Below are 10,844 nucleotides of genomic sequence, written 5' to 3' on the forward strand. Positions count from 1 at the left end.
TTCACTGGAAGCCCACACAGACAAACAACAAGATGAGGCATTAGCATAAATCCTTGTCTTGCTAAAGACAGGAATGGCTTAGAAAAAATGTGATTAAAATTGTTTTCAATTTTATTCATTTCAAAAAAAGACAGCAAATCGTATCTTAGAATTAAAATTAATTGGATTTTCTTAAGGGTGCTTTAGCCCACCGCCCCCCCCAAATAAAGGGCTAGATGCGCCTGTGGTATTCAGCAAAATCAGTGCAGTATTGTCAGAATTGTGTTGCGACCTTAGAAACTAATCATAGACGATTCACAAAAACTAATGACCGTCAACACGCCTAAAAACCATTACGATTTTTTTTATTTATCATGGCAATTTTCTTTTATTTTATTCGTTTTTACCATTTTTTTTTTTTATCATGGCCATTTGGGTGATTATAGTTGTCTTTACAATTTTAAATGCCACACATACACATTACGTAATAACTTTAAATGTCATTCAACCTCACCAGAAGGAACCATTTATGCAATTGTATTAAAATGATTAAAAAAAAAGAACAGGAAAATTTCCAAGGACAGGCAAGAAAACATGGAGGAAAAAAAAAATCAGTTTTTTTTTTGTACTTTATATTCCAGCTTTCTAAAGCATACAGGGTCACCAAATTAAAAAAAAAAAACTATCTTTCAGACACCAAATAGGATTTATATTCAATAACTATCTAGTAGAACATTCTGATTGTACAATGAATGTACAGTACACTGCATTCTGGCCTTGCAGTCATGATGATAATTGCTACGACTCAAACAAACAGATGTTTTAAGTCCCCACACAGACATTATCGCAGCCAGAGTGGAGAACGACCAAACAAACGTGGCTTTCAGCACGATCCATACAAAAGATCCATTAGATGGAAATTAAAATGAGGGAAATTATACCCTTTGGCAATAAAGAATCCAAGTTTGAATTCTAAATGTAGAGTTTCATCTCAGCCCATTCTACTGTTTAGAGACACGGAAACATTCGGGCTAAGATTCTGTTGGTGTCAACACTGCATCATGTTGTCCATTGTCCACACAATGGGTTGTGGAAAACAAATCAAGCCGAGATCCACTTTAAGGGTCAATAATGTTAATTGCCCTGGAAATAAACAGTGAGCGTAATCTTTAAATTAAATCTACCTTACAGCCAAAACAATTGGCAGCATAGATCGTGGCAGTTTCTCAGCGTGCGACAAGTTGATTCACACAAAAATCAATGTGCCTTTAGATCTTTGTTTAAGCAACCAGCAAAAAAAACCTAAACAACAACACAATTTGTTAGACAGAGTAAAAGGTAAAATGTGTCCAAGATGAATATATACAATTAAGAACTCAAGACAAGAGCTTTGGTATAATTTCATGTTTTTGTGGGCTCGCAAGCTCAAGTGCGGCTTTTTTAAAAACATTTCTTTTTTACCTGCAATCATTTCAGACGTTCAGACTATAGCTGCAATTTTATCTAATTGCCGTATGGCGTGTCGTTTCAGTCAGACAAATAACCGTTTGTCCCTGTGATTAGGGATTTAGCTGTGAGGAAAATTGTCAAATGTTTCCAACTGATACATTTGACGATGCCGGCCCCCGATTTGCGTCGATTATTTGACCTCCTGAATGTTGTTGCCTACAGCTTCAACTTTGATTGCACAATACAAAAGCGTTTGTGTTGCCATGTAAAGGTTTGGGTTGTTTCATTATTCCATAATTTAGCAATTAGAACTTATTTAGCAATTTAGCAAAAGTTAAGACAAGCTCTCCATTCTTTTGATTTTCAACTGACCTTTTAAAATATAACAACTTTTTTTTTTATTTTTAAAAAAAGAAACCTTTTGTACTTGAGTGAGTTTAGTCTTGTTCTGTTTTGTCATCCCCGAGGGCTGACAGACTCATCATTAAAATGTTTTGTACATTCACATAAGACAGCTGTTTTTGTATTCCTGTGAAGTGATTTTAAAAAGTGCAGGTCTTTCTGCGGCTGGGATCAAAAAGAATCGTAAAAAAAAAAAAAAAAAAGTTACTGGCTTTAATTCGGGAGTGTTTTATCTTTGTTATTACCTCGGGTCATTTTGCTCTATTTAAAAGTATTGTAATGTGCGATGTTGGAGCCGTTTGCGTAAACATGGACTCACAAACAACCCATAACTGTGCATATGTTACAAGTACATGATGTCCCTCTCTTGTTTCATTGCACAAATGGGCCCATTAAAATTTAATAAACTCTCACATCTTCACAAAACAATTTCTTTAACAATTTCCTGAAACTGATTAATACATTTATACCGCTTTCAGGCAGAAGGCCCCAACTGAGAAATATTTTTTCTTCGTGAACGCTTTCTAGGAGCTTATCCATCTCGTTTCATTTTGTGTCATTTGCGGGTATTGACCGAAAAAAAAAAAAATCAAATGCACTCCAGGCAATGTGGGAGCCAATGAGACTCAAGTCACACAAAGTAAATCTATCAATCTGCTGTTTTTTTTTTTAGCCGTGGTCATAATTCATTAATTTGAAAGATTTGGTCTCGCCTCATGGAATATATAATTTGTGCTAATGAGCCGTACACATGGCGCTCAATCGTAAACAAAATACCAAGCCGCCATTTACTTCTACTCCGCCATTTACTTCATTTACTTTTACTCCGTTGTGCGATTCTGCCGTGACATTTAATTCCCAAAATCCAAATGTACCCATTTATTATTCAGCTCGTTCAGTCAACACAGAACAGTTGGGATGGGAAATATAACATCTTTTTTTTTTATAGCTGATGTAATAACATATATTGATGCTCTTACTGTCCCTGTATCGTCAATAAAACGAGTGGCCAAAACACTAAAATGGACATTTTTATCTTTGCATTTCATTATGGGAAGTAGACACATCGACTTTAGTCAAAAATTGATTCTGAACACGTTTTAGATTATGAAAGTCAATGGGAACGGCTCTTATCATGATTTCACAAGTGGCTAATTTTGCAGCAATTCAAAATTCGAATGGGCAGTTTTACGATTTAACGACGTCGCAAATCAAAATGAATCACTTTCGGGGTTATACATTAGCTGGTGTGAATTTGCATTTGAACATTTTATTTAATTTATATATTCCATGAAAAATAAGATCCACCATCCACGGAAAAATGCCATGGTCAATTTTAAAAATTGCTTCCTAAATTATGATAATTGCTGACAATCTTTGGACTTCCGGAAGCAATCATCAATTTAGAATAGGCTTGTGTGGAAAAGAAAATTCCCCAATTACAAACATATAATAGTATAGAAGCTCTCAGTGTATATCGGACCAACACGCGAATGTTGTTTTTGATGGCCCTCGACAGAAACAAACAAGGGATCGGCTTTATTCCGAATGAGCGATGAAGAGCATCGATTCACCACAACAAGAGGCAGACGCAACAAGACAATGCACTCAGGCTTCATTACTTTTTGAGCAGCTTTGAGGTCCCCAGCGGGAAAAAATGCCACAGAGTTAATAATTTCTTTGAGCTGTGTTAACTCAAAACTTGAAAAACAAGTTTAATGAAATGATGATGATTAACTTTTACTTGTTTTTAAATGCTTTCTCTTCGTGTCATTTGAATCTTGAAAGTTTGATGATGTTTGCTCTTAGTAAAAAAAGTGCTAATGCTGGAAAAGATCACAAAATAACATTTCCCTGTGCGTCGTCCTTTATTTTGCCTGTGTTTTTTTCAAATATTTTTGGGGACTTTTTGAGTCTGTTTGTGTACTTTAGGGAACAACAAATGGTTCACAGACATACTGAACCTCTCCACGTCAAGATACCCGAGATCCAGTCGGACCTGAGAGTCAAATGGGCTCATGGAGGTTATTATGGAAAACATCCGTGTCTACCCTGCAGACAGATGCGGCACCCGGAGACCCTCATCTTCATATCTGGGGACTTGAATCAAGGCCGAGCTCCCCAACTTCAAATGGTATGACCTTTGCCACTTACGAGACAATAGAACACAAGACCTAATATATGCTAATGCAGACACATGCACTCCCCTTCACCGCCTTTGATCGCAACCTTGTCCTTCTGAAACCAACATGATGTACATACCAATGCTAAAGAAAAAAAAAAAAAAAGACTATTGCAATTTATTGAGCAGGGACTATTTTAGCACCACTGGCTGGATCCGACTTAGCTGAGAGTGGAACCCATGCATCCTTGATTGTGAGGAAAAAAAAAAGCGTAGGAAAAACATTTGGCATTAGCATCCGACAAAGCGCATCAAAATAATAATCACAATAATCATTATGATGGGATAACGTGATAATGGTTCGCGTTGGATGTGCCAAAACTAAGTCATGAAAACAATCCAGGTAAACAATTTGCATTTTCAAACATACATTTTGATAATCATCCTTTGCCACAACAATGACTTGAGAAATTACTTGCATGGCAAGACCCTTTATGTGCTCCAGAATTTTTTTTTCCATCTGACTACACCAGTCCATATGGACGGCGAAGCTAAAGTCGGCTTGTCTTATAATAGAAATAACCGCTCTGTGCTAGCTCCGGCCGAGCGTGATTTAAAATAAACGTACAGATGGACCATACTGCTTCTTTGCGGATCCACCAACTGGAGTTGGATGCAAATGTCTCCTCATCTCTTTATGATGTCCAGACTACATTCAGTGGCCGCATCAGTGCTGCTTAGTGACAGCCGAAATTAAAATCATATCTCATTACAAACTGTTATGCAAATGCGAAAGGCACCGAGGTTCACCTCGGATGGATGTTGATCATATCAGTGAAGCTGATGATGACAGCAGAGCTCATTTACTCGTGAGCATAAGCACAACACCTAATGGACGGACAGATATTCTGCCGTAGTAAGTTGAATTAACTGGCAATAAGGCCAAGCATCCCATTCAGAAGGATAATGGCCTTTCACAATCACATATTACGGACAGAACATTACCACTTCTGGAAATTCATGTTCGGGTACAAACGGAAGAGGCTAGAAATGGGTTACATGAAGAGTCCCATTTATAAAAATCAATCCCATCCGATCAATTAGATGTACTGTAAAAAAAAGTACAACAGAGTTCAAACTCAAACTCTGTGCTGCTCTCCTGTGCCATAATTACTCATAGTAAATAAGGTTGAATTATAAAATAACGTAAATAAATAAATAAATAATAAAAATAAATGAATGACTGAATGAATGAATGAATAAATAAGGAGAAACAACCTTCTGTCTATTCCCAAACAAAGTGAATCAATTTGCCTGAAATTAAAATAAATGTAAAGAAACACTGCCACCTACTGTAGTGGATGTGCAATTATAGTTTCTCATAAGCCCCGCCCACTTAGCTTGGTTTGACGCACCACCTTGATTGGCTTCCGTTTCTAATTGTAAATGTCATGTCAATCCCCTCTTAAAGGGCACAATTTTACTCCAACGTCGCAGTGGAAATTTTATTTCCGTTTACAACGTGGCTATTTGCTCGAGTCAATATTAAACTATGCCCTCTACTAATTGGTTCTCGGCTAGCATCGATTGCTCCGAGCCCTGAATTCATTGGCGGGTACTAGAAAGCTGACGGTAAGTTTCCCCCTCCTCTGAGATGCGGTGACACAGTGGCTGCTTTCTCTCGGGAACGAATTCACCAGGATATTCAAGGGTGCAGACTGATGTCGAACAGCGGCAAATAAACCCAAGAAACTATTCCAATTATTTTCATCTCAAATTTCTGTAATTACGCTATGCCCTCAAGCCATTTCCATCTTTTACACTTTAACCTAAGGCAATGTAATGAGAGGTAATGAGACAAAGGCAAAATAATAACAATAATAAAACAGAAATCAATATTTTACGAAAAATACTTTTCATCCTGGTGTTTTGCTTTATAATATTTTTTTTCTCACTGCATCCCACAATGTAAGTGGACCATAATATTAAAAAAATCGAAAAGCCAATCAATGTGTGTTTTGTGGGAGTTTTTGTAAAGGGTATTTTTTGCTTACTGAGTGACTGGCTGTGATGGAAATAAAAGGTACATTCAACATAAATGACTTTATTACCTTGGCAGTAGCACACTCTCATTCACAGGGTAGAACGAGAGAAGTGCTCTTATTCTCCAAGATGAATATTTTCACTCAATAATGACTTTTATCATATGTGGGGGTGGGCTGTGAGTGCGTGATGATTAATGTTAGGGGAGGGGAGGAGGGAGGGGGGCATCAGCACCGGCTCAGAATTTTGACGTTGAAAAATCTGCAAGAGATAAGCTCAAGAAAAATGAACCCTTAAAGGAGAAGAGTACTTTGATTTACATTCCCCAAAATATGAAACCTCCAATCTTGACTGTGGTGATGCGATTTGATGACTGTTTGTATGAGTCACGGAGGAGACATCCATATGCAAACATTTCAAGAGACGATCGATAAAAACCGTTCGGCAAACTGAGAAGGCGGCAAATGGCTTTTTCTGCAGCTCATATTAATATGGATGTAAAGAGTTATTAATACTGCTATCTGATTAACGTCTTCAGAGATTTCGCTATTTTATCACTTTTGTGCTAAGGAACTATGTTGAAGTGAAGGGAGGAGCCTAAGTAAGACAGTCCACTATCCTGTCTATTATAAAAGTAGTGCTTTTGCCGCCATCATGTAGCATTTCAGGAAAAGACAATTACTGCTCCTCCTGGGAGGACTCCGTTCTCAGCCCCTGCAAATTGTACTTACTGCATGTGGTCCGGACTTGATAGGTCCGACCAACTCCTCTACCAAGTATTGATGAGGTAATCATATGTGACATGAAGGTGGTGATTGATTTGCATGATTTTTTTTTTTCCTTAATCATCTCTCAAAGATTGTTATGTCGTGCTGTGTTGAGATTCGCCTTGATTCCCGAAGTTTCTCTTGTGCAGACTGAGTAAATCTTTCTACAAGGCTGCAGAATATAATAGAGTTATCAAATCAGTCACAGCTGAGATCACAAAAGTTCTTCCCTGGAGAACCAGCCAAAGACAAGAGTCATTTTGCTTCAAGTACAGCGCAGCTCTATTGACTGACTTTGCCTTAATTGCATTTGTACTTTAAAGAAATTAGCATAATGCCGACAGAAACAAATGAGCGACTGCTGGAGGTGCCGTGCAGTATTTCGTCCAACGTGAACCAAAATGTCAAATTAATTATAATTAAGTCTGGAAGTTGATCAAAAACTACGTTGCTCTGCGTCATGAATATTTTCCAAATTAATATCGATGAAAGAAACGGTGAAAGTTGATCACAGTTTGTGAAGTAAGAGGATACGTTTGTAAATCAGTCACAATGCCGCAAAGTACAAAAAAAGTGAAAAACAAAGCAGCAGAAGTTTATCATAGTTGATTTATGAAAAAAAGGGAACAATAAGCTCTTCCCCTCATGGATTTGTGCAAAACAATTATGTGAAACCAACCATCTGCTTGTAATCCCAAAGACATTTTAAATTGTCTGTATTGTTAGCATCAATTAAATGCACACAACACCAACTACATTTTCATTATGCTAATTTCGTTGCCGGTTACTATAAACAATTTTAAATTGACCTTATTTTGTCCTCCAAAGAGTGGCTTGTCGAGAAAAACTAATTCTATATTTCCCTTAACTGTGATGGATTTATTGCAGTCCAATTTTACCTGAGGTGACTGTAACGGAAGTTTATATAAAAAAAAATAATAATAAGCTGCTACAGATGATTGGATTGCAATATTTTTGTCTGAAGACATTCAGCCAGATGGCTCCAAACTTATTTTCAAGGCTTTGTACACAAGTTTTGTCACGTTGCTGACTTGCTGTGGAGTGGGGGCAATTCATTTAATTAGCATTTCATTTACGAATCTATAGATTTATTCCAAAAGATGTATTCTGTTGGCGATCCCTTTTATATGGTACTGAAAAACACTTTGAGAAAACCTTCGCTTGGGCCATTATTGTTTCTCCCTGAAAGCAGAAAGTGAAGTGCAACCTAGCAACCGAATTTCTAGCTTCTACCTTTGCATCACGAATTAACTCCTACGGAGATGGAAGTGAACAAAACGCCCAAAGTTATTTTGTCCAACCGATTGTCGAGCGGCCGTCAAACGTTTTCAATTTTTGTCTTCGCTTCTGTTTTCGACTACAAAGATCAGCATCAATTTCGTTTTTATGTCACGGCTCTGACTTGGATTTTGCTCCCTATTGTTTGGGAACTAAAAATAGCTCAGCAAGGAACCGTGGAAAATGATAAGCATGTTGTGTTGAATGCGTCAGTGTGTTTGAAAAGAAGTAATGTCAATAGATAAATTAGGAAAAGTCAGGCCCATATTTACTCAGATTTTTTTTTTGTGGCCATCGGGAATTTGGGAAAATGGCCGTCCAAACGTCCAATTCAATTAACGTGCCATATGGCGACTCGGCCTTTGGTGACCCTCATTCCAAAAATATTTCCCATGACCAGGAAATGAACTGATGGTTCAACTAAATTCGAGCTGTTTGGAATAAAAAAAAAATCCAAAGTCATCTCGACGAAGTCTGTTGGAAAGATGAGAAAAGCCCCCACGGGGTGCTCTTTGTCTTTACTTATTCACACACACACACACACACACAAAGACCACACTCGGTCTCTGTCATACACACAAGCACACACTGAAGATTCGATTAAGATTAGAACCCGCACAAAAATGTACAAATTGAAAAACTGAGACAAATAAAGTACACTATGATGGAGGTTCACATTTTATCAGTTTGTACAAAGTCTTTGATTTGCTATCTTGAACACACCTGCAAATCATACACATTCATGCAAACAACGCCTACAACGTCTTAAGTCAAAACTAGAATACATTTAGACCTACATCTTGAAAATGAGTCCTCCGAAAAACAGACTATGTCTTCTGATCCATTTTACCGCCAATTTCAAGTCGCAACATGCACACGTTAATACATTTAAATAATTGGCATCATACCATGAGATGTTTATTCTTTTTTTCAATTATCTTATTTTTCCCCACCGAGTAGAAGACACTCAATGAACGGATCTATTTTAGAAAATTTCTATTTGTAGGGCACACCACATTAGCGCAGGGAGAGAAACAAGCCAGTCGAAAAAAACGAAACATAAGTGCGCCGCATTTAGGAACAAAACAATGAATGAAGGTTTAACATGACAACATTATGAACACGGAAGCAAAGGAAGAAAATTACCGTATTTCCTCTGGGGGCAAACAAACAGCATTAACTTAAAAATGAACATGTTTAGAGATTCCACCGGATAGACAATATATAATTCACAACAACTGTATGTAACATATCTTATTCAGGGTTTGTTTATCTCAGTTTGTTCTCAGCAGGGTTATGTTGAAACCACCGTGGAGTTTTTTTTTTTCCCCAGGTGAGCCTAGATAAGTATTTCACATGAGCCATAAATATACTGATGTTTTCTTTCCTCAAATGCTACAGTGAACTCAGCGTCTCGCCGATATAATTTTGAGCTACGCTAACTCTGACATCTGGCATGTGTTGTGCATCCTGGGATAATTGTCAGGCGGTAATGGAATGCAACATCAGGAGTGATGTGATAAAGAAAGATGGCTGCCAAGTTGCTACATTTACCATTTGTTATTCACGGCACAATCCCGTGTTGTCCTAGAAATGACAGAAAGTTTTTCAACTTGTAGATGGGCCAAAAACAAAACCGCACACCGATCCTTGACGTCGTGGCGGTTTCAATAATGCAGCCATTTTCTTGAGAGGAAGAAAAAAAACTAATTCATGGCCGCTTCTATTAAAGAGTCATGTTTTTGGCTTTGTTCTGCATTTATTCTTTTACATATTTTACATTCTTGAATGTATTGTTCAGAAAGTTTCTTAAGGAAAGTTGAGGTAGAATAAATTAAACATTCTTTAACAGCGGAATTGTTCGTGGCAAGAAAGCTAACATGCCGTATTTTTCAAACTATAAGGCGCACTTAAAATCCTTTAATTTTTTTTTTTAATTGACAGTGCGCCGTATAATCACCTCGCATGGATGTTGAATTATAGTTGAATATATTTGTTGTGTTTCTATGGCCAAATATTTTGCCTTATAATTATAAACTGTGCACCTTATAACCAGCGTGGCTTTTTTGCATCTTATTATCCGCTGCACCTTATAGTTAAATAAAATACGATCAAATGTTAAAGTTTCTGAAAGTAATAAGCAATTCGCCCTTCATCTGTAAGAATTGTGATGCACATTATGCTCGGGAATATAAACAAGATTTTGTTTTTTGTAATAAATTGCCGAAATGCATAATTCATAAAGTTCAGTGAATATATCAAACATTTCTTATTTCTGTCAACAGACAAAGCAAAAAAATAAAAAATAGTCTGTGCTTGTTCCTTTTTGGTAAACTTGGGCTCTTATATTTTTCCACACTACAACAAATGTTATCAGAAGATTTTAATTCACTAAGTTTGGTCATAAAGCACACAGCTGAAGCTCTTCCGACACAAATGGAAAAATAAATCCAAATCCAGATCACAGTTGGGTCGTTAGGTGAGATCTATCCAAAACACAACAAGCTAGTCCCACACAAACTGAACTGAAGTGACAACCAACGGAGCTTTGACCCGGAAAGATTACTGAGGTACTGTCAGTTTTTTGCCCACGGCTATAACAAACAACCAATTATCTACATACGGCTACGGATATTTCCGCTCATGTCATATTGAAAATCTTTTCGATTCCATATAAAACATGTAAGAAGAACGACACACCTTGTACGCCGTCGAATTGAACACGCATGTTCTTTTATTTTCCAAGAACTGACTGACACCTTTCATTTGACCTCTTTTACGTG

Source organism: Syngnathus floridae, chromosome 12, assembly GCF_059516105.1.
Source record: "Syngnathus floridae isolate MCC-2025c chromosome 12, RoL_Sflo_1.0, whole genome shotgun sequence".
Classification (NCBI taxonomy): Eukaryota; Metazoa; Chordata; class Actinopteri; order Syngnathiformes; family Syngnathidae; genus Syngnathus; species Syngnathus floridae.